We start from the raw sequence: 20695 nt of genomic DNA, 5'->3' as shown, positions 1-20695 counted from the left end.
CTTGGGCATATGGCTGCTACAACTTACGTAGTCAAACATGCCAAACACCATATGAGATGCCTATAGGCCTGGCTCTTCACCTGCTATATACCACACAAGCATTCCCGCCACAAACGGCTCCCTATGTCCTACAGAGTGAAGGACTCCCTCAAGTGGTGGATGCAACTGCAAAACATCTGCTTGGAAGTCCAATTTTAACAAAAAGTTCCCCTATAACAATCACCACAAATGCCTTCCTCATGGGAGGGGGAGCCCATCTGGACAGCAACACCCTTTCTGCATCGAGGCACACCACCTATGGCAATGATCCATATCCAAAAAAGATAGACATTTCTGCTGCTTACCTTCCAGGACTTCAGAATATCACAGCAGACCAAATGAGCAGACGCTTCTCACAAACCCACGGGTGGGAGATGCACTATCCAACCCTCATGACCATATTCAACCGGTGGGGGTTCCCTACTATAGACTTATTCACAACAGCTCACAATACGAAATGCCTTCGATATTGCTCCTGAGCGGGGCTTGGACACCCCTCATTGGGTGAAGCTCTTCTCACAAAATGGGACGCACCGCTAATGTACGTGTTCCCCCGATTCCTCTACTGAGCCAGGTGTTGCACAAAATCAGACAGGACAAGGCCAGGGTCATACTCATCATACCCACATGGCCCAGACAGAAGTCATTCCTATACCTATGACAGATGGCAGTGAAACTGCCTCTAACTCTTCCACTACTTCCTCACCTCCTGACACAGGACGATAGCCAAGTCAATCACCCCAACCTATTGGTTCTCCACCTCAAGGCCCGGTTACTCCATGGCTAAAGGGGCTGGATAATGACTACTCCAAGGAAGTTAAAGACATTCTCATAAATAGCTGCAGGCCGACCACATGGAAAACATACACTCAAAAGTGGGTACAATTCTGCACCTGGTGTGAGGCTAATCACGTTTCCTCATTCTGCTCCTCAACTTAGGGTCCTGGACTATATACTAGGCCTTAAAAAATTGGGCCTCTCCAACAGTTCCATAAAGGTGCACTTACTCACTATCACCTCACTACATAAGGTAGATGGAACCACAATCTTTGGTCATCCAACAACTAAACGATTCTTAAAGGGCATGACCACATCTACCCTCCCCTAAAACACTCTTCTTCTGTATGGGACCTCAACCTTGGGCTACGCACCCTCATGGGGAAACCATTCGAACCCCTTGAGACTTACTCTTTGCTACATCTATCAATGAAGGTTTCCTTCATTGTAGTGATCACTTCAGCAAGAAGAGTAGGGGAGCTAGGGGCACTAATGGCACACCCGCTCTATACCACATTCCATAAAGACAAAGTGATGCTAAGAGCCCACCCTAAATTTATACCTAAAGTAGCCGCCTCCATTTCATTTAAACCAACCCATTTACTTATGTGTGTTTTTTCCGAAACCCTATGCCGACGCCAGAGAGGCATCCATTCACACTCTCGATGTCCATAGAGCTCTGGCCTTCTACCTAGAAAGAACAAAGATATTTAGAAAATCATCATGTCTCTTTTTCTATCAGTCACTGAGCAATCGAAGGGTGAGGCCATCTCTAAACAAAGACTCTTTAAGTGGCTTTCTGGCTATATCCACCTGTGCTATCATCAGAGAAACATCCCAGCTCCAGCTGGGGTTCATACGCACTCTACCAGAGCGCTATCCTCATCAGTGGCATTTCTCAATAACATACCTATCGTAGACATTTGCAGGACAGATACCTGGGCCTCGGCCCGCATGTTTATCAGACACTATGCCCTGGAACAACATTCCTCTGCTGACACTCAGTTTGGACACTCTGTGCTATCCACCGTCAACAAAGATACTTCAAAGCCTCTCCTTCCAGCGAGCGGTACTGCTCCATAGTCACTTGAAGTGGAGCACCCACAGGGACACTCCTCGAAGAAGAAGAAAAGGTTACTCACCTTGTGCAGTAACTGAGGTTCTTCAAGATGGTGGTTGCTGTGTCACTACCCTCCCTCCGCCCTTCTACTTCAGAGCTTCATGCTGACTCTCTGGGGTAGAGAAGGAACTGAGGGATGGTTGGCTGCGCACGCTAAGTAGCCACTCAGAGCAGCTCAGCCAATCGGGGCACTATTACTACAAATTTCTGATTACAAGTGCCGGGTGCCAAGACATCTAAAGTGGAGCACCCAAAGGGACAACCATCTCGAAGAACCTCAGTTACTGCACAAAGTGAGTAACCTTCTCATATAAAAGACTTTAATGGACAAAGCCATGTAGCTTCCCTTGCACACACTTTCCCATAACCTCCAGATGTCATAATCTCTTGATTCACAGGAGAATAGATTATAACTCATAGAGAAGGAGCTCTAAGCTTTAATAAGTATGATTTTTACTTGTCGTCTTTACTGAAATGTTCTCATGCATGGATGGTTTTTAGTAAAGTGTTTACTGAATACACTATTTTTCATGTTCTAATCCTGCCATTGTCTTTTAGTGTAAATACTTGTGTATCTAACGATGGGATTTATGAACCAAGTATTATATCACACGCACACACTGTAGTTTTATTAGACTGTAGCACAGAGGTATTCCTTTAAAGGCAACCAAACATAATGAGAATCTCTGTGTAGAAAATAATAGTGCTACCTACTGGTGAAATTGTAACTTCCCATTTAAACAATATCAAAGGAGACCAAGTATATATAGTAAAGATTGTGGTGTCAGATGAACAAAGGAGCCACTCGGTCTAGGTAGAGAAATCAGCGAGAGATCAAATTGTACTGAAGAAGACGGGAGTAGACATGGGAGGTGAGGAGAGGGGATTCCATTCTGTTGGAAAGAAAAGCTTGGCATGGAGGAGGGAAAGAATACCTCAGGAAATTCAGATGAGCTTCATTTGGTCAGCTTCAAATATTCTAGTGTTTATTAGGAAGTTTATACAAAACCAAACTGTCTGAAGATGCACACCTCTTTCTTAGAAAGTAAAAGATGAATGTATCTTTCTTTGCCATTAATAGCGAGTTAGTAGTTATTCCAGGGTATGGCTTTTATGCTGGCAAAATCAGTCTGTAGAATTCAATGGTTCATGTTAAACTATTCCTGACTTGTTTATCTTTTTCCATGTGTTATTTCTTTCTACTTCTAAAGTGAATGAAATGAGCTCCCAGTGTTTATTGTTCTAAAAGCATTCAATTCTAAATGTCCTGAGAATGTCAGGAAAAAATTGTTTATAAACATATTTTAATACATTTGCTGAACTTCATAATCCATGTCGGGCTGCTGTAAAAGGGACCATTCCAATTTTCCATATGTTCATATCTGGTATGTGGGTTTGTTTATAACAGGAAGTGGAGCTTGAAGAGCAGAATAAAAAGAGAACTGTAACTTTGGATGAAGTTTTGTTTAGCCAGAGCTCTAAATAAAGCCACAAAGGCTTTCTCCTGCTCACAGGTTCTTGCTGCATTATGATCATTTACAGATGGCTCACAAGGGACTGTTATGAGATCCAAGTATTAACCTCACTGGAACTTCCAAGCCACTTCATGCTAAGGCCTTACCACAGCACAGTTAATCCAAACATTGAGAAGTAAGTCAGCCATTTCATGTCATTCTGTTAACACTCTACGGAAAGTAACTCCACCCTCTAAGGCCAATCTTGAAAAGCGAGGCTTTGCAGAGAACACACAAAGCTCAAGCAGTGTGGGTGCAGAAGATCATTGGTCTGAATATTAATAGTTAAAAGTTTAAGGTTGTTTGGTTCTTTGACCTTATTTTAAATCACATAGCTGCTGTGCTTTAGATCCCAGCATCTTTCCTGAAGTGCAAATCTCTACACTTTTCAAGTCTGGGAGACTGCTAGTGAAGTCAGGGAAGTACAGTGTCCTTTTTAAATTAAAAAAAAAAGTTAAGGGTTTTTTCTTGACAAAAAGGAACAAACGAGAGAAAAATAGTTTATTTAAAACTGATGTATGTATATTAAAAGCTGCTGTACTGAGTATCCTTCAATCATGGAATGCTATATGTATGCCTTTCAGGCACATATAGAGCGTTAGAAGGGATCTTCTAGTCCGTTATCCAAAGCTGAAATGGTCATTGTCTTTACAAATTGAAACTGCTTCACATTGTATATGGTTATGGTAGTTTCTGGCCTCTTGCTTTTAAAGGAAATGAAGGTCTTATTTCCTTTAATCTGAAAGTTGCAAAGGTTTGTTTTCTCTCTCTCTCTCTTTTTTTTTTTTTTTTCACTTTTAAGGGATATTTACAAAATTATTTTCAGTAAATATTTTAAACAACAGAAACGCAATTAACCCAATGGGTTTTTTAATACATAATGAACTACAAAAAGAACGTAGTTGTAGTTGCAGGAAAGCTGGTGCTAGACTTTACAGTTTTTATATTTAAACACTAAAGGCATGATTCTGCAATAGGGTTGCCAATTTTCGTTGGACCTATTCCTGGAGGTTTCAGCACATGATATAATCTTTGATTAAAGATTAATTTTTAATTCCTGGAGACTCCAGGAGAATCCTGGAGGATTGGCAACCCACTGCAACCTTTATTCATAGAGTCCAGAAGGCTCATACCCACGTAAGAATGCTCAATGGAATCAATGGGAATACTCATGTGAGTAAGGATTATTCATGTGAGTAGGGATTGAAGTAGTAGGCCAATAGTTGCTAGTTTGTTATGTTAAAATACATGCCAACATATTTTACCCCAGCTTTGCAATACAATGTGTTGTATTTCAGTGGTGGTTTCCTAAGACTTTTTCCCCTTGCCTTTATACATTAAATAGATTAGTTGCTTTTCATTATCCATATAATTTATTAAACTGCACAATTTTTTTTTTATTTAGAATTAGCTGAAATTTCACAAGCCATGAATTCCCCTCCACCCTTATGTGGCTGTCCCTAGCAAACAATTGTTATCAAGATTTCCAATGGGAGTTTTCATCTATTATGGCAAAAACACTGCAGAATATCAAAGGGATGTTAACATTTCCATTTGCCAAGAATGGCAGATCCAAATCAAAGCTGGCCCAGACGACTATACATAATGGCCTGTTAAAGTAAGGTGACAATTATTTTATGTCCTGTTTCATGTGCAGCCTAAAAGCATACTGAGAGACTTGGCTAAAGCCATAAAGAGGAAAGTCCATCTTATGGCAATATCTAACTAATAGAGAGAGAGAGGTGCAAACTTCAGTTCATTCTTTGTCATAACAGAGCTGGGATAATTAGTGAATCTGACCTCTTTCTGCTCACAAGCACATCCCAGTGTTGTTGAATTTGTTCATAATTCAAAATTACTGCCTGAATAATTTGTCCTTTGCTGCTTTTTTATGAGTATCTGACATTCAAGCTTGGCTTGGACAGAAGTCACAGATATGGTTTCTAGTCCTTAACTGGATGAATGTAGCTCTTAGTATGTTTTGTGATGCAAATACTCATGGTTATGAATTTAATATTGTCTTTCTGTGAATAGTCTGCAGTATTTGCTATTACGTTCATTTTCTAGAACAACTGTTAAAAATCAAACACAAAACTGCCAAAGTTGTTCCAAAAGCTGAATGAATGTTCATGCAAAATTGTTTAGTGTTTCCTTCGCTTCAGTACACAATAAATAAATATTTCTTTGCAGTGATATTGTGTATGGAGTTACTTCAGCTTTACACCAGTTCAACTAAACAGAATTTGGCCCCTTACCTAAAATCAATTGACTGTAGAGTTAACTTTTTTTAACCATATTTGTTTATTTTACAAGCATAGACACAAAAGAAAGCACACACTATCAACGCCCGGCTCTTGGTAACTATTATTGGATCTTTATGAAAGCAGTTATGTAAAGAAAAATGTAAAACATAGATATTATCTCCTCAAAAATAAATATATATATACACACATACACACCATGAGATTCCTATTTAGATTCAACTAACCATGATGGTACATACGCATCCTAGAAGGCAGTGCGTTGGGCTAACATATGGTCCAACCTGTTTAAGGAAAAGACTTTTCCAGTTTCCATTGCCAAAGAACTCCTAGTGGAGCTGCTGTAGGAAGGGAGCTCATGTGACATATGCTATTTCTAATTGGATGCATTCCCTTCTGAATCCCTACCAGGGCTGAGCAGCAAACCCGTTGTGCGGTGATAAACTCTTTTAGGGAAGAAAGAGAGTAGTATCTGGGTAGATTTTTAAAAACAAAGATTTTGTTTGGTGGTGGGAAACTGGTCACGTGCTGCTGCAGGCCCTCATTAGCGATGAGTCTTCTTGTGATTGAAGGACCTCCTTCTTCCTTGTCATGTGGCCTATCTATTTTAGGTATCTTGTGTATTTATACAGCGCGCATTGCCATAATATCTGAGTGCCTTACAATCTTGAATATATTTATGTTCACTGCCTCTCTGGGTGGAAGAATTATTATCCCAACAGGAAATATTTGGCAGAACAGGAATTTGAACCCAGCTCTCTCAAGTCCAAGCCTAGCACCCTAACCACTAGAGCATCTTTCTCCAGCTGTTTGCTGCTTTGCTGACAGCTCCAGTTGTAGTTCTGTAAGGGAGTAGACTGCTAAACATCTCTTCACAATTGGAGGATTCATTGGTCATGTTTTGTGCCGTTCCAAATGTGACATTTAACGCAATTAATGAGTGAATTTGCGTATTTACAAATGATTTGCACATGACTACAAACACGTTAGCACACCCTGGCCTAAGGAGCGCTGTGGTAGCTCAGGGGCCTGCACTGTCCCTGGGAGCTGTAGGTGGGATACGTGGGAGGGTGATGCATGGTGCTAGATGTCTAGGGTGCTGTTGGGTGGGTGCTGGCTGGGGTCTGGATAATAGGGAAGTTGGGGTGTGGGGGGACAAAACTGGGAGAGATTGGGGCCAGTGCCTTCATCTTCTGTCCCTGTTACTTCCTAGCCTAGATCCAGTAGGGGACTCAGCCAGAGAGAGGTAGAGCAGCCCCAGAAGCTGACTGGGTGAGTTGCAAGCCCATCTCTGCAGTCCAGTTGAATGTGTGACATCTCAGCTTGGTTGCAGAAATGCATGACAATGCTGCCACACGTACAAGTGTCTTACATGACTGCCAGCTGTCAGGTATCCAAGTAACATCCACTGTATCTAGGCCTAGAGAGAACAATGAGGCAGGCAGAGAGCCAAGCAGCACCTGAGTGAAGGCAGCTGACAGCAATTACTTGCTGTGCTGAGCTATGGTGAACTACTGCTGGATAATTTTTTTTTAAAATATGAAAAAAAATCAAATTTTTGATGTTTGTATTTCACCAGGCTCAAAAATGGACTTTCATTTGTATTGCATGACTTTTTTTTTACTGAAATGATTATTGAAAAGTCACGAACAGTTTTGAAGTTTTTGATAAACACTTTGATTTATAAATGTCACAATGTTATGGAAAATGAGAATTTTTTGAGAAAGTGAAGGTGTTTTTCATTTGAAAACATGTCCATTCAAGTGTCAGAGTCCTTCCAGGTGACAGAACTTGTCCTGGTGGGTGCAAAGTCTAGTCTGGGAAGTATACTTTATACAGGAGAAGGTTGGAAAGTTTTGAGACCAATCTTTTGGTAAATCCAGACTCCATTTTATCCTTGTCTATCCTTGCAAAACATTTGGATAATGTCTTTTTGAAAATAAATTTGTCTTACTTTTTAAAAAAATAAATTGAATATCTGCTATTACCTCAAATATATCAGTGAATTGAAACGGACACACTTTGTGACAAATACAGCTTCATGACTGCCTGTGCATGTTGGTGGACTTCTTCCCACTCCCACAGGACAGTAGAACTCTTTGAAGTGCCCACCTTTTGCCTGGTATTTATACTTTAGTGATTTAACAGCCATCTGCTTAGCTTCTACTGCCCTTTCTTTCACTTACTCCAAGTTCAAATAGCTACAGAAACAACTTGCACAGGGAAGGAGGAAGTCATGAGTTGAATATCTCACTAGGTCACAGGAATCTCCTGTGGTATTTGCTTTGAGCAATGTTTGGGGAAAGAAGTTATCCAGGAAGGTTATTTTGTGGGCAGAAAATTCAGACAGCAAACTCAGAAGATTGATTGTGCTAATTTGCTACATATTAGGGTCACTGGCAAAATTGCTGCTTTAAGTAGAGATGGTTGGGAACTCCTCCTTTCCCCCAGACTACATGTCAGGTGCCAGTAAGAATCCCTAATTTATATCCATCCTCATATTCACTTGGCAGCATGAGAGTTTGTTTCTGGTAGGGAAGATTCTCCTGGCTCCAGCTAAATCTTTCATTACCTTTCTAGGGCTGGCAACCCATTGTTTCACTTTCCTCCTCTCTGCTGGAAAGGTTCTACTCTTACTTGATCAGATTTTTGCCGATTAACATTTGATTGGTTTAGGGCATAAATTCACAAACTCTGATTTTACATGGAAACAAGCAGGATGTTGCTTTTGAAGAACATACATTCTGAAATTTATATAGGATTTTTTTGGAGGTCTGATTTTTAAGAACTAGAAGCCATACAGTGTGGTAGCACAGGTGTAACTAAAGGCAGAATTTGGTCTGCAGAATCTTTATTACTGAGGATGAAGCACAAACCAGAAAGAACTCCTCTACATTCAAATGCCAGGCTGAGTTTACAGGGCTGGCAGATAGGAAAACTATCTGCTTATTTCCAGAGGGCCAGCTTGTGATATTTAGCCATTGGCCCATCTGGGGAGCAGTGAGGTACCTCACCTCACTAGAGGGACTCCCACCTATTAATAAACCTTTTCAAGGGTGCAGAATACTAACAGTACATAAGAGAGACAGGGCCATGGCTCTGCATCCTACCCATTCCCTTTAGAATCTCCTGTACCTCATGTGGTGCATGAAGCAGCTCAGGACTGCCATTTTTATAGTGTCATTTCTCAGACTATAACTACACATATCCTAAATGGCATGTGTGGCTGCATGCACATGCACTGGGAATATGCTGTAAGGTCACAGAGCAAGCTAATAGAAACATTTTACAGAATAACTTGGTATGCAGTCATGAGGCAAATTAACAGTAATGGGAGTTATGTGTGCATCTCAATAGGGGAACAGAGCCCTAATTCTCAAATGTGGTACGCAGCTTGCCTGGGACGTGAATGCATTTCTGTGTACTGTTCTAAGAGGTTAGTAGAGAAAGGAGGTTGCCATAGCAATAATGAAAAATCTTAAACAGCTAATACTTCCCACACAGCTGAACAGTGTGCTGAATAAATGAACCCACACCCATCATCTTAGGCGTCATAAAGCCCCTTGCAAAAGTATCTATTAAGGAATATTTTTACATGGCACCTTTCCTTGTTCAGGATCTCAAAGTACTGTGCAACTGTAATGTATACTGTAATACAGCACCATTCAAATGCAGACACATCAAAGCACGGTGATGGCAACCAGACGCCATATGATGGTGGGCTGGAAACTTTGGCCAAGACCCAGCACAAACCACTATAAAACCTGCCAGGGGGATTTTAGTGGCCAGGCAGAGCAGACGGAGACATGGGTTTTGAGGCCTTTGAGTAGCATGCCTGGGGGTATGTGTCTGATCCTTTGGGTTATGTTATTACAGCTTTAGAAGGATGAAGTGGCTTTTTAAGGCATGACTGTGCGGTTTTAATAAAGTCTTTTCACTCCCACCATACACCTCAGTCTACCAAGCAACACTCTGACGCCTACTTAAGGACTATTTTTCATTCTTTAGATTTTTACATTTAATCTCTTCCCTGGACCAAGTCCCCGAAAGATTCATTCAGCGGGTGGTGGGAGAGAGTGCTAAAACACACCCCCACATTTCAGTTTCGCACAGCACTAGTCTTTGGGGATTTGTCTGACCCAGCAGGTCCATTGTTTTGGGAATAAAGTTGATTTTTTTCTTATGTGATCAGTAGTTTTCTCCTATGATTAGAGAGGGACCCAATAATCTGGATCCAAAGTTCCTCAACATTTTGGGTGTTACTAGTTTGGAAATCCAGTTCTTGCTTTTCTCTACCCTTGATCCTAGTCTCTGAGAGTATTCATCTGGGGAGAATGTCAAAGATATAGTTCCTAGGACAACAGAATGAGCAGGCTCAAGAGTCTCACAATAAACACATTGTTTTTCAACTAACTAGTTACCCAATTCTCTTAAATAACAAACAAACAAAACCCATCTTGTCTTCAGCGCTGACAGAGGTTATTTCAGTATTGCTGAATATGGTGTAAAGCAATGAATCCATCTATGGACTTGCAAAGTTACTTTATACAGTCACCCAAGGGGTTTCTCCTTGTCCTTGCTGTACATGCTGAAACGTGCAGTCAGCCAAATCCTGCCAAGCAACTTGTATGTGGCAGCATATTTTCTTTTTCTCTGACAGCACAATGTATCTGTTGTGTCATATGGAGGATTTGTATATATGTACTGCTAAATTCTTCAGAAGGAGATTTTTTTTGTCTTAGATGCACTCATTTTTCAGATTTTCTTTTGCCAACTTTTTTGTTACTTTTGCTAAGCCTGTGACCCATGTACTGAAGTAAAATCACTTCCCACAAACTTAAGCTACAGTTAGGCTATGTCTACCCTAAAGCTTATGTCAACATAACTTAGGTCGCTGAGGAGGGTAAATAATCCACTCCCCTGAGCGACATAAATTACACCAACATAAATGCTGGTGTGGACAGTGCTATGTCAACCAGAGAGCTTCTCCTGCCAGCATAGCTTCTGCCTCTCGTGGAGATGGTTTTATTTTGCAGATGGGAGAGTTCTCTCCCACCAGCATAGAGCATCTTCACCAGATGTGCTGCAGTGGTGCAGCTGCAGTGTTGTATGTATAGATGTGCCCTTAGACTCATGTCTGGTTGAGCACTCTCTCATTCAGTGGCAACTGTCACAATCCAGCATACACACCTAGTTGTGCTTAAAGACTGGTAACTGAATCCTTCTTGAAAGCTGTCTTATAACTAAGTTCTTCAATACTGATTGTAAACTGATGCTCTCCTCTGCTGGTGCTTAGAATACCTTTATACCTCCCTCTCCTTGTCTATTGTCTGCCCTTAACTTCATACGGTGGTATAGCATTTTCAGTGCTATAAGTCTAGTTCCTTGTGAGATAGTTGTATGAGTGACACATTGCTTTATATAGTGCATTGTTGTCTTATAAGTTACTCACCTCCTAGTATTTGGGAGTGGGACTCTTGCAATATTGGTAGCTTCAGCTCTCAATTCTTGCTATATTTCTGGAATGGTCCATAGTTTAGATTTCCTCAGAATAGTACAACCTAAACATATTTATAACAATGTGAGCGTGATGAGATGATGCAAAACTACACAGCTGAACACTCCTTAAGTTTCAGAGACTGAACTTTGTAGCTGTACCCTATCATTGTTTTGAGCTGAACCAAAAAAATCTAGACCAAACAACTCTAAAGTTTGAATATGGTTATTTGGTAAAATTTTCAAAAGCATCTACCCAACCAAAGTCTTATTATCTTCATTGAGATTTAAGTTTTTAAGTAGGGTTGCCAACCCTGCAGAACTGTCCCGAAGTCTCCAAGAATTAAAGATTAATCTTTAATTAAAGATTGTCATATGGTGAAACCTCTAGGAATAGGTCCAACCAAAACTGTCACCCTACTTCTAAGGGTATGTCTTAACTGCACAGTTAGCCTGGGCTCTAAACCTGGGTTTTGCTCATAACCCCCCTCCCATTCACACACCCAACCCTCTCACCTAAGTTCAGTGGTGCTTTCCACCCAGGCTAGCTAGCAGAGCTGGGAGTATGGATTACATTAGGGTTGTAAACTTTATATTTTTAGAAAACCAAACATGCTTGCCCTGCCCCACCCCTTCTCCAAGGCCCTGCCCCCCACTCACTCCATCCCCCCTCTCTCCATTGCTCACTTTCCCCCACCCTTGCTCACTTGTGCATTTTCACTGGGCTGAGGCAGGGGGTTTTTGGTGCGGGAGGGTTTGGGGTGTGGGCTCCGGGTGGCTGAGCTGGTGCTGGGGGTTGGGTGTGGGAGGGGGTACGGGCTCTGGGCTGGGGGTGTGGGCTCCATAGTGAGGCCAGATATGAGGGGTCCAGGGTGTGGGAGGGGGTTCTGGGCTGGGGTAGGAAGTTGGGGGGTGTGGGAGGGAGTGACGGCTCTGGCTGGGGGTGTGGGCTTTGAGGTGGGGCCAGAATGAGGGGTTTGAGGTGCATAAGGGGGCTCAGGGCAGGGGCAAGGGGTTAGAGTGCAGTCTCCAGGAGGGAGTTTGGGTGCAGGAGGGGGCTCAGGGCTGGGGCAGGGGATTGGGGTGCTGGAGGGGGTGCGGGCTCTGGGCAGCCCTTACTTCAGGTGCCTCCTGGGAAGCGATGACATGTCCCTGTGGCTCCTGGGCGCAGTGGCATCCAGGGTGGGTGCCAGCTCCGCAGCTCCCATTGGCCGGGAACTGTGGTAATGGGAGCTGTGGAGACTGAGCCAGGGGGAGTGCGCAGAACCCTGAGTGCTAGTTCCACAGCTTCCATTGGCTCAGAACTGCGGCCAATGGGAGCTGCGGGGGCAGAGCCAGCACTCGGGGGCAGTGCGGAGCCTCCCTGGCCACCCGTGTGCCTAGAAACAACAGGGACATGTCTCCACACCCCAGGAGGCGCCTGAGGTGAGTGACGCCTGGAGCCCACACCCTGAACCCCCTCCCGCGCCCCAGCCTGCCTGGGGCCAACCGGACTTTTAACGGCCCAGTCAGCAGTACTGACCAGAGCCACTAGGGTCCCTTTTTGATTGGGAGTTCAAGTCAAAAACTGGAGACCTGGCAACCCTAGATTAGATTCTCCATTCCATTTTCACTTGGGCTGGGAACCCACTTTGCACTGAGGATGCAGGCTAAATCATTTGAGTGCTTATAGTCCTCCAATGCCTCCCCCCAGTTCTCCCTCTGTGCCCAGAAAGACAGACAAATTTTCCCACAATTCAGGGGGAAAGAACCATAGAGCAGCTCATTTTACTGTAGCACAAAGAACCATGGGCTATGTGAAAGCCATGCCTACTGCGGGTGGTTCTCTGTCCTCCTCTTGTGGCACCTAGACCACTTAGAGAGTGTGTATGCTACAGCCTTGGCTAAGAGCTATATGGCTTTTAGCTCATTCAGCAGAGGTTCATACACTAAGCTTCAGAAGTCCCAGGTTTGATCCTGACGAGTGGGGTCTGTCAATATTTCATATGTACCCAGAAGTCATAGCAACACATGGGCAAGTACAACACCAGTGAGAATATCGTAACTCAGGTATGACTTTGCAGTGTGGCTGCTCACCTGAGCAACCTGGGTGCTGATTACCTGAGCAAACTCTGGAATGATGAGACCAACTTAATGTATAAATCTATTTTGAAAATGGAACTTAGGCTCTTAAGTTATTTAAGTGCATTTGCAAACTGTACCCATTCTTGTCGACTCTTTGTAGATACATGAATCCCAAAATGTTTTGTTTTTCTATTTTGGGCAGAATGAAGCTAGAAACATCTGCTTCAGCATTCTGTTGCTTCAGTCTGATATGTTTTATTTCAGAATTGTGATCAGATACAGAATCTGAAAACCCCAGACTTCATTTCTTAGCAATCTATATCTTTGCAAATATCCTCAATATGGAAGGAAATATAGAAACAAAGATACTTTTTTTACAGTCTCTGAAAAATTCTAGTCATAATTATGAGTGTTCCAGATGTGTCCCAAAATGATTCCTATTATAAGTGGTTTTTATACATTTCCAGTACTTTAAATGTGAGTGTGTAGCAGAAAGGTACAAAAGAGGTTAAAGCGTCATGATGTTTCACACATACACACTCAATTATATTTTCTGGCATTTTTACAATCCTGAACTTTTGCTTTTTTGTCAAAATTGCACTATTGCTATTTGAATGTTAAAAACATGCAAAAATTATATTTTCATGTGTTCATTTGCTTGATTCCAGACCCTGTTGTTTTACATATATGCTTACAAAGCCTGAACTACGTAGCCTTTGCTTCTAAGCATTTACTTACACATTGTGTATCTATATTTTTATCTGAGAAAACCACTGCAATAAGCAAAATGCAAGTCAAAGTTTGCATTAAATATATTGTCAGTATTTGAATAGAGAGACTGTTATTAATGAATAATGGAACACTCAGTGGTGTGGATTTAGGTCCTTTCTCGGGGGGTTGAGCTCTTTCACCAGGCTCATAGTATTGTTTTTTTGGCTCTTTGAGGTGCTGAGGTTACCTAAAACTCTAACATGTTGCAGATGGACCAAGACAGTAAAAGAAGGGACTTGTTAAGCCATTATCCTGAAATATCACTTGCAGAAGTAGCCCATAAAATAGGATATCAGAAAATGACTGACTGTGTAATAAGGAGTGTGGGTGTTGTCCCCACGGAAGTGGTGCAGATAGTCAAATTCCAGCTTCTCACGCATGAGTCTTCCTGTGAGAACACATACACAAGAGATTCTTTCTAACAATATGCTTGGCACAGTTTCAGTGGAAATGAATGCAAAGAAAAAAAAAATCTCATTTTGAAAATAAATAAATAATTTCCCTGCACCACCCAGCCCCAGAAACAAAGAGAAAAGAGGACAGAAAGAAATCTATGTGAAATGTGAGGGTCGTTTTGAAAGCACTCGGAAGAAATAAAATAACACATTTATATTTTATAAGTGGTCCCCCTATTGCCCCCCCCCCAAAAGCACGAAATTAAACAATTCCCTATAGACAGGCTCTTTGATAGCACTGCTTTAATAATTAAAACAGAAGTCTTTTTTAAAAGAACTTGATGTATAACTCTTTCATCCCTTCGGAATGAATTAGACTGACAGAGAATTCCACATAAAGCTGTTTGTTAAAACAATATCAGCTATATTTCTGATTGTAGGCTCACTCCTCCTCCCTCTGCTTCCTGCCCCATCACTCTGGACTTCACAAGATGATCTGACCATGTTTGAAAGTCACACTCCAAATAATGTGGCACTTCTGGAAATGCACAGACAAGGGAAGGGGAAGCCAAGTGAGAGTTCCCAGGACTTTGCTGTGTTTTCTCATTAAAGATTTGTTGGGTCACATGGAAAACTGGGCTAAATGTCCATTTTCGGTGCACTACATTTTACATGCACAAATCCAATGACCAAAGAATAGGATCTATGTGCATGACTCCATGCCCCACTTTTAAAATGTACCCCCTACCAACTGAGCTACATTTCATCACGTGAACTGAAATTGAATGAATAGTTTTCAGAGTAACAGCCGTGTTAGTCTGTATTCGCAAAAAGAAAAGGAGTACTTGTGGCACCTTAGAGACTAACCAATTTATTTGAGCATGAGCTTTCGTGAGCTACAGCTCACTTCATCAGATGTATACCGTGGAAACTGCAGCAGACTTTATATATACACAGAGAATATGAAACAATACCTCCTCCCACCCCACTGTCCTGCTGGTAATAGCTTATCTAAAGTAATCGTCAGGTTAGGCCATTTCCAGCACAAATCCAGGTTTTCTCACCCTCCACCCCCCCACACAAATTCACTCTCCTGCTGGTGATAGCCCATCCAAAGTGACAACTCTTTACACAATGTGCATGATAATGAAGTTAGGCCATTTCCTGCACAAATCCAGGTTCTCTCACTCCTTCACCCCCCTCCAAAAACCACCCCCATACACACACAGACTCACTCTCCTGCTGGTAATAGCTCGTCCAAACTGACCACTCTCCAAGTTTAAATCCAAGTTAAACCAGAACATCTGGGGGGAGGGGGGGGTAGGAAAAAACAAGAGGAAATAGGCTACCTTGCATAATGACTTAGCCACTCCCAGTCTCTATTTAAGCCTAAATTAATAGTATCCAATTTGCAAATGAATTCCAATTCAGCAGTTTCTCGCTGGAGTCTGGATTTGAAGTTTTTTTGTTTTAAGATAGCGACCTTCATGTCTGTGATTGCGTGACCAGAGAGATTGAAGTGTTCTCCGACTGGTTTATGAATGTTATAATTCTTGACATCTGATTTGTGTCCATTTATTCTTTTACGTAGAGACTGTCCAGTTTGACCAATGTACATGGCAGAGGGGCATTGCTGGCACATGATGGCATAAATCACATTGGTGGATGTGCAGGTGAACGAGCCTCTGATAGTGTGGCTGATGTTATTAGGCCCTGTGATGGTGTCCCCTGAATAGATATGTGGGCACAATTGGCAACGGGCTTTGTTGCAAGGATAAGTTCCTGGGTTAGTGGTTCTGTTGTGTGGTATGTGGTTGTTGGTGAGTATTTGCTTCAGGTTGCGGGGCTGTCTGTAGGCAAGGACTGGCCTGTCTCCCAAGATTTGTGAGAGTGTTGGGTCATCCTTTAGGATAGGTTGTAGATCCTTAATAATGCGTTGGAGGGGTTTTAGTTGGGGGCTGAAGGTGACGGCTAGTGGCGTTCTGTTATTTTCTTTGTTAGGCCTGTCCTGTAGTAGGTAACTTCTGGGAACTCTTCTGGCCCTATCAATCTGTTTCTTTACTTCCGCAGGTGGGTACTGTAGTTGTAAGAAAGCTTGACAGAGATCTTGTAGGTGTTTGTCTCTGTCTGAGGGGTTGGAGCAAATGCGGTTGTATCGCAGAGCTTGGCTGTAGACGATGGATCGTGTGGTGTGGTCAGGGTGAAAGCTGGAGGCATGCAGGTAGGAATAGCGGTCAGTAGGTTTCCGGTATAGGGTGGTGTTTATGTGACCATTGTTTATTAGCACTGTAGTGTCCAGGAAGTGGATCTCTTGTGTGGACTGGACCAGGCTGAGGTTGATGGTGGGATGGAAATTGTTGAAATCATGGTGGAATTCCTCAAGGGCTTCTTTTCCATGGGTCCAGATGATGAAGATGTCATCAATATAGCGCAAGTAGAGTAGGGGCTTTAGGGGATGAGAGCTGAGGAAGCGTTGTTCTAAATCAGCCATAAAAATGTTGGCATATTGTGGGGCCATGCGGGTACCCATAGCAGTGCCGCTGATCTGAAGGTATACATTGTCCCCAAATGTGAAATAGTTATGGGTAAGGACAAAGTCACAAAGTTCAGCCACCAGGTTAGCCGTGACATTATCGGGGATAGTGTTCCTGACGGCTTGTAGTCCATCTTTGTGTGGAATGTTGGTGTAGAATGAATAGTGTTACTAATATCTCTATCAATGAAAACAACCAGGGTGGCACCTTCTGAATTTTTGCAGAATTCTTTGCTATGTGAGAAGAACCTTTTGATCAATCTGAATGTTTGTTCCTAATCTGATTATTTTTAGGCCCACAGCCTCGGAATCTGTATATAGCACAAGTAGTGGCTGGTACACTGGTACTCTGTGAGGGGGCCTAGACTCCTTAGCTAGATCATGGAACAGCTGTGCAGCTGCTTTTGCAGCTGTCTGTGGTGCCCAAGTTCTCATTATGTGGGGGTAACAGACTGTGGACTCAGACAATGGCAAATAGACGAGTCCTGCCCATTCTGGGGCATGCTGTCAGGCCCAGATCCACAAAGTTTTTAGGCTCCTAACTTCTATTGAAATGTATGGGAACTAGAAGCCTATATACCTTTGTGGATCTGGGTCTTGGTGTTCAATTTATTGCCCTGCCTATCACTCCAAATCTATCCCTCCCCGCGAAGTGGACCCACCCTGATTCCATGCTAATGAAACCGTCTCCACAATATGCTAGCTCTTCAGGAATAAGAGGAGGGAAAGCATAACAGGAATTAATACAGCTCCTAGTGTCTACTAAATTTAAAGCCACCATCCAGAAAAGCATGCTGGGAAAAACATTACTAAAGTGACAGGTTTCAGAGTAGCAGCCGTGTTAGTCTGTATCCGCAAAAAGAAAAGGAGGACTCGTGGCACCTTAGAGACTAACAAATGTATTTGAGCATAACCTTTCGTGAGCTACAGTGGGGAGACTTATATACACAGAGAACATGAAACCATACACACTGTAACGAGAGCGATCAGGTAAGGTGAACTATTACCAGCAGGAGAGCGGTGGGCGGGGGGACTTTTATAGTGATAATCAAGGTGGGCCATTTCTAGTAGTTAACCAGAACATCTGAGGAACAGCGAGGGGAGGGGGAGGGAGGGAATAAACATGGGGAAATAGTTTTACTTTGTGTAATGACCCATCCACTCCCAGTCTTTATTCAAGCCTAAGTTAATTGTATCCAGTTTGCAAATTAATTCCAATCAGCAGTCTCTCCTTGGAGTCTGTTTTTGAAGTTTTTTTTGTTGAAGAATTGCAACTTTTAGGTCTGTAATCGAGTGACCAAAGAAATCGAAGTATTCTCCGACTGGTTTTTGAATGTTATAATTCTTGACATCTGATTTGTGTCCATTATATTCTCTTACGTAGAGACTGTCCAGTTTGGCCAATGTACATGGCAGAGGGGCATTGCTGGCACACGATGGCATAAATCACATTGGTAGATGTGTAGGTGAATGAGTCTCTGATAGTGTGTCTGATGTGATTAGGCCCTATGATGGTGTCCCCTGAATAGATATGTGGGCACAGTTGGCAATGGGCTTTGTTGCAAGGACAGGTTCCTAGGTTAGTGGTTCTGTTGTGTGGAGTGTGGTTGGTGGTGAGTATTTGCTTCAGGTTGGGGGGCTGTCTATAAGCAAGGACTGGCCTGTCTCCCAAGATCTGTGAGGGTGATGGGTTGTCCTTCAGGATAGGTTGTAGATCCTTGATGATGCATTGGAGAGGTTTTAGTTGGGGGCTGAAGGTGATGGCTAGTGGCATTCTGTTATTTTCTTTGTTGGGCCTGTCCTGTAGTAGGTAACTTCTGGGTACCTTACCTGATCACTCTCGTTACAGTGTGTATGGTAACACCCATTGTTTCATGTTCTCTGTGTATATAAATCTCCCCACTGTATTTTCCACTGAATACATCCGATGAAGTGAGCTATAGCTCATGAAAGCTTATGCTCAAATAAATTTGTTAGTCTCTAAGGTGCCACAAGTCTTCCTTTTCTCATTACTAAAGTGAGCAATCCTGCATAGGAGGAGGAGGATTGGTACGAATGAAGCAGATCCCAAGAAATGGCATTTTTTTAAATTAAATGAGCAATTACAGTTAAATCAGATAGTGAATGTATTTAGTGACTTTACTTTGTAAACTGTACTCCTTTGAATGAGTCTTGTTTTTTCCTGCTGTCCCCACAAACAGTTGACTGCACGTAGTTAAGGTTCCATAAACCAAAGGAGGGAGGAGGGAATTCACAATGAATATTAATAAACAATGATAGTCTGTTGTCCCAAAAGAGACTTAGTTTATAACTGGTTTCAGAGTAACAGCCGTGTTAGTCTGTATTCGCAAAAAGAAAAGGAGTACTTGTGGCACCTTAGAGACTAACCAATTTATTTGAGCATGAGCTTTCGTGAGCTACAGCTCACTCATGAAAACTCATGCTCAAATAAATTGGTTAGTCTCTAAGGTGCCACAAGTACTCCTTTTCTTTTTAGTTTATAACTGTAGAAGATAAATATAGTTATGAAATATTGCAATATTTTATGAGATTGAAATTCCCAAAAACAAAATTAAAACTTGGTATATTATACTATAAGTTCATGATAGTTCTGTACAGGCTGCTGTAGAATAGGTAATGAATCAGTAACTCCTGGGCATGTGCATATGCTCGTCTCTGCTATTAGGTATCAAGGGGAGAACAATGGGCCTGACTCCTCCTCTCCCGCCCCCAAATCTGTGGAAAGGAAAGGATCAACTCCATAGCATGTTTTCCTTCAGTGCACTCCAATGAAAAGCCTGCTTGTGAGATCCATAGGACTAGTTTTTCCCCAGGCACTGAAGAAGCATTTCAAGGGTGAGGTTCCTGGGTGCAGTCAGTGAACATGGAAACCAGAAATCTATGCTGGAGTTACTGCTAGGGGAACCAACAGTATCAGCCCTCCTTATTTACCACTCCACTCAGGTCTGGCTCTAGGCACAAGCAAAGCAAGCATGTGCTTGGGGCGGCACAATTCCAGGGGCGGCGTTCTTCCGGCCACCCTTTTTTTTTTCTTTCTTTTCTTGGGCAGTTGTGCTCTCAGAGCTTGGGGCGGCAAAAAACCTAGAGCCAGCCTGACCCCACTCCAGAGGTGATAGGATGCAGGGGCCTGGGTCGTTGGTCGAATGACTCTCAATGTAGTTGTGCTGCTAGGTTGTGTCTCAGACCCATGCGGAGGAGGTGGCTTTTGGCAAGGATAGGCCGCAGTCCAAGCAGCTCTGAACAAACTTTCCTATTTACTGAATCAGGTGGCTTTAATGGCCACCTCGCTCTTCTTCTTTTTGTTAGTCCAAACTCATTCTCCCAGAGGGGATGACATGATAGTAGCTCTGTGAGTTCTATTTCATGGAGTGTGGAGTGCATGTCTACCTGAACACACATCTGCTGGAAGACAGCTTATAAACAATTCTAAAACCACAGCTGCCTGGATCTATTTTTCATAGTATTTTATCTGTTTATGGGTTTTCTCACTCCTTGCAGCAAGGCTGGTAATGTTTCACCTGTGCACACCACCTTGAGCCAACTAATTGTTTGGCTTAGGCAGAAGAAATCAGTAGTAGCATTTATAAAGGGTTCTTCTTGCTGCATGACCCTTTTTTAAACTTGGTCTCTAGCTCCTTCATCCCTTCAGAAAGTGCCGCAAGATTCAGAGAGAAAGAATTCAACATCAAGTAGTTTGATACTAC

The sequence above is a fragment of the Eretmochelys imbricata genome, chromosome 4, assembly GCF_965152235.1.
Source record: "Eretmochelys imbricata isolate rEreImb1 chromosome 4, rEreImb1.hap1, whole genome shotgun sequence".
Taxonomy (NCBI): Eukaryota; Metazoa; Chordata; order Testudines; family Cheloniidae; genus Eretmochelys; species Eretmochelys imbricata.
The sequence above is the reverse complement of the archived record's forward strand: the minus strand, read 5'-3'. Positions refer to the sequence as shown.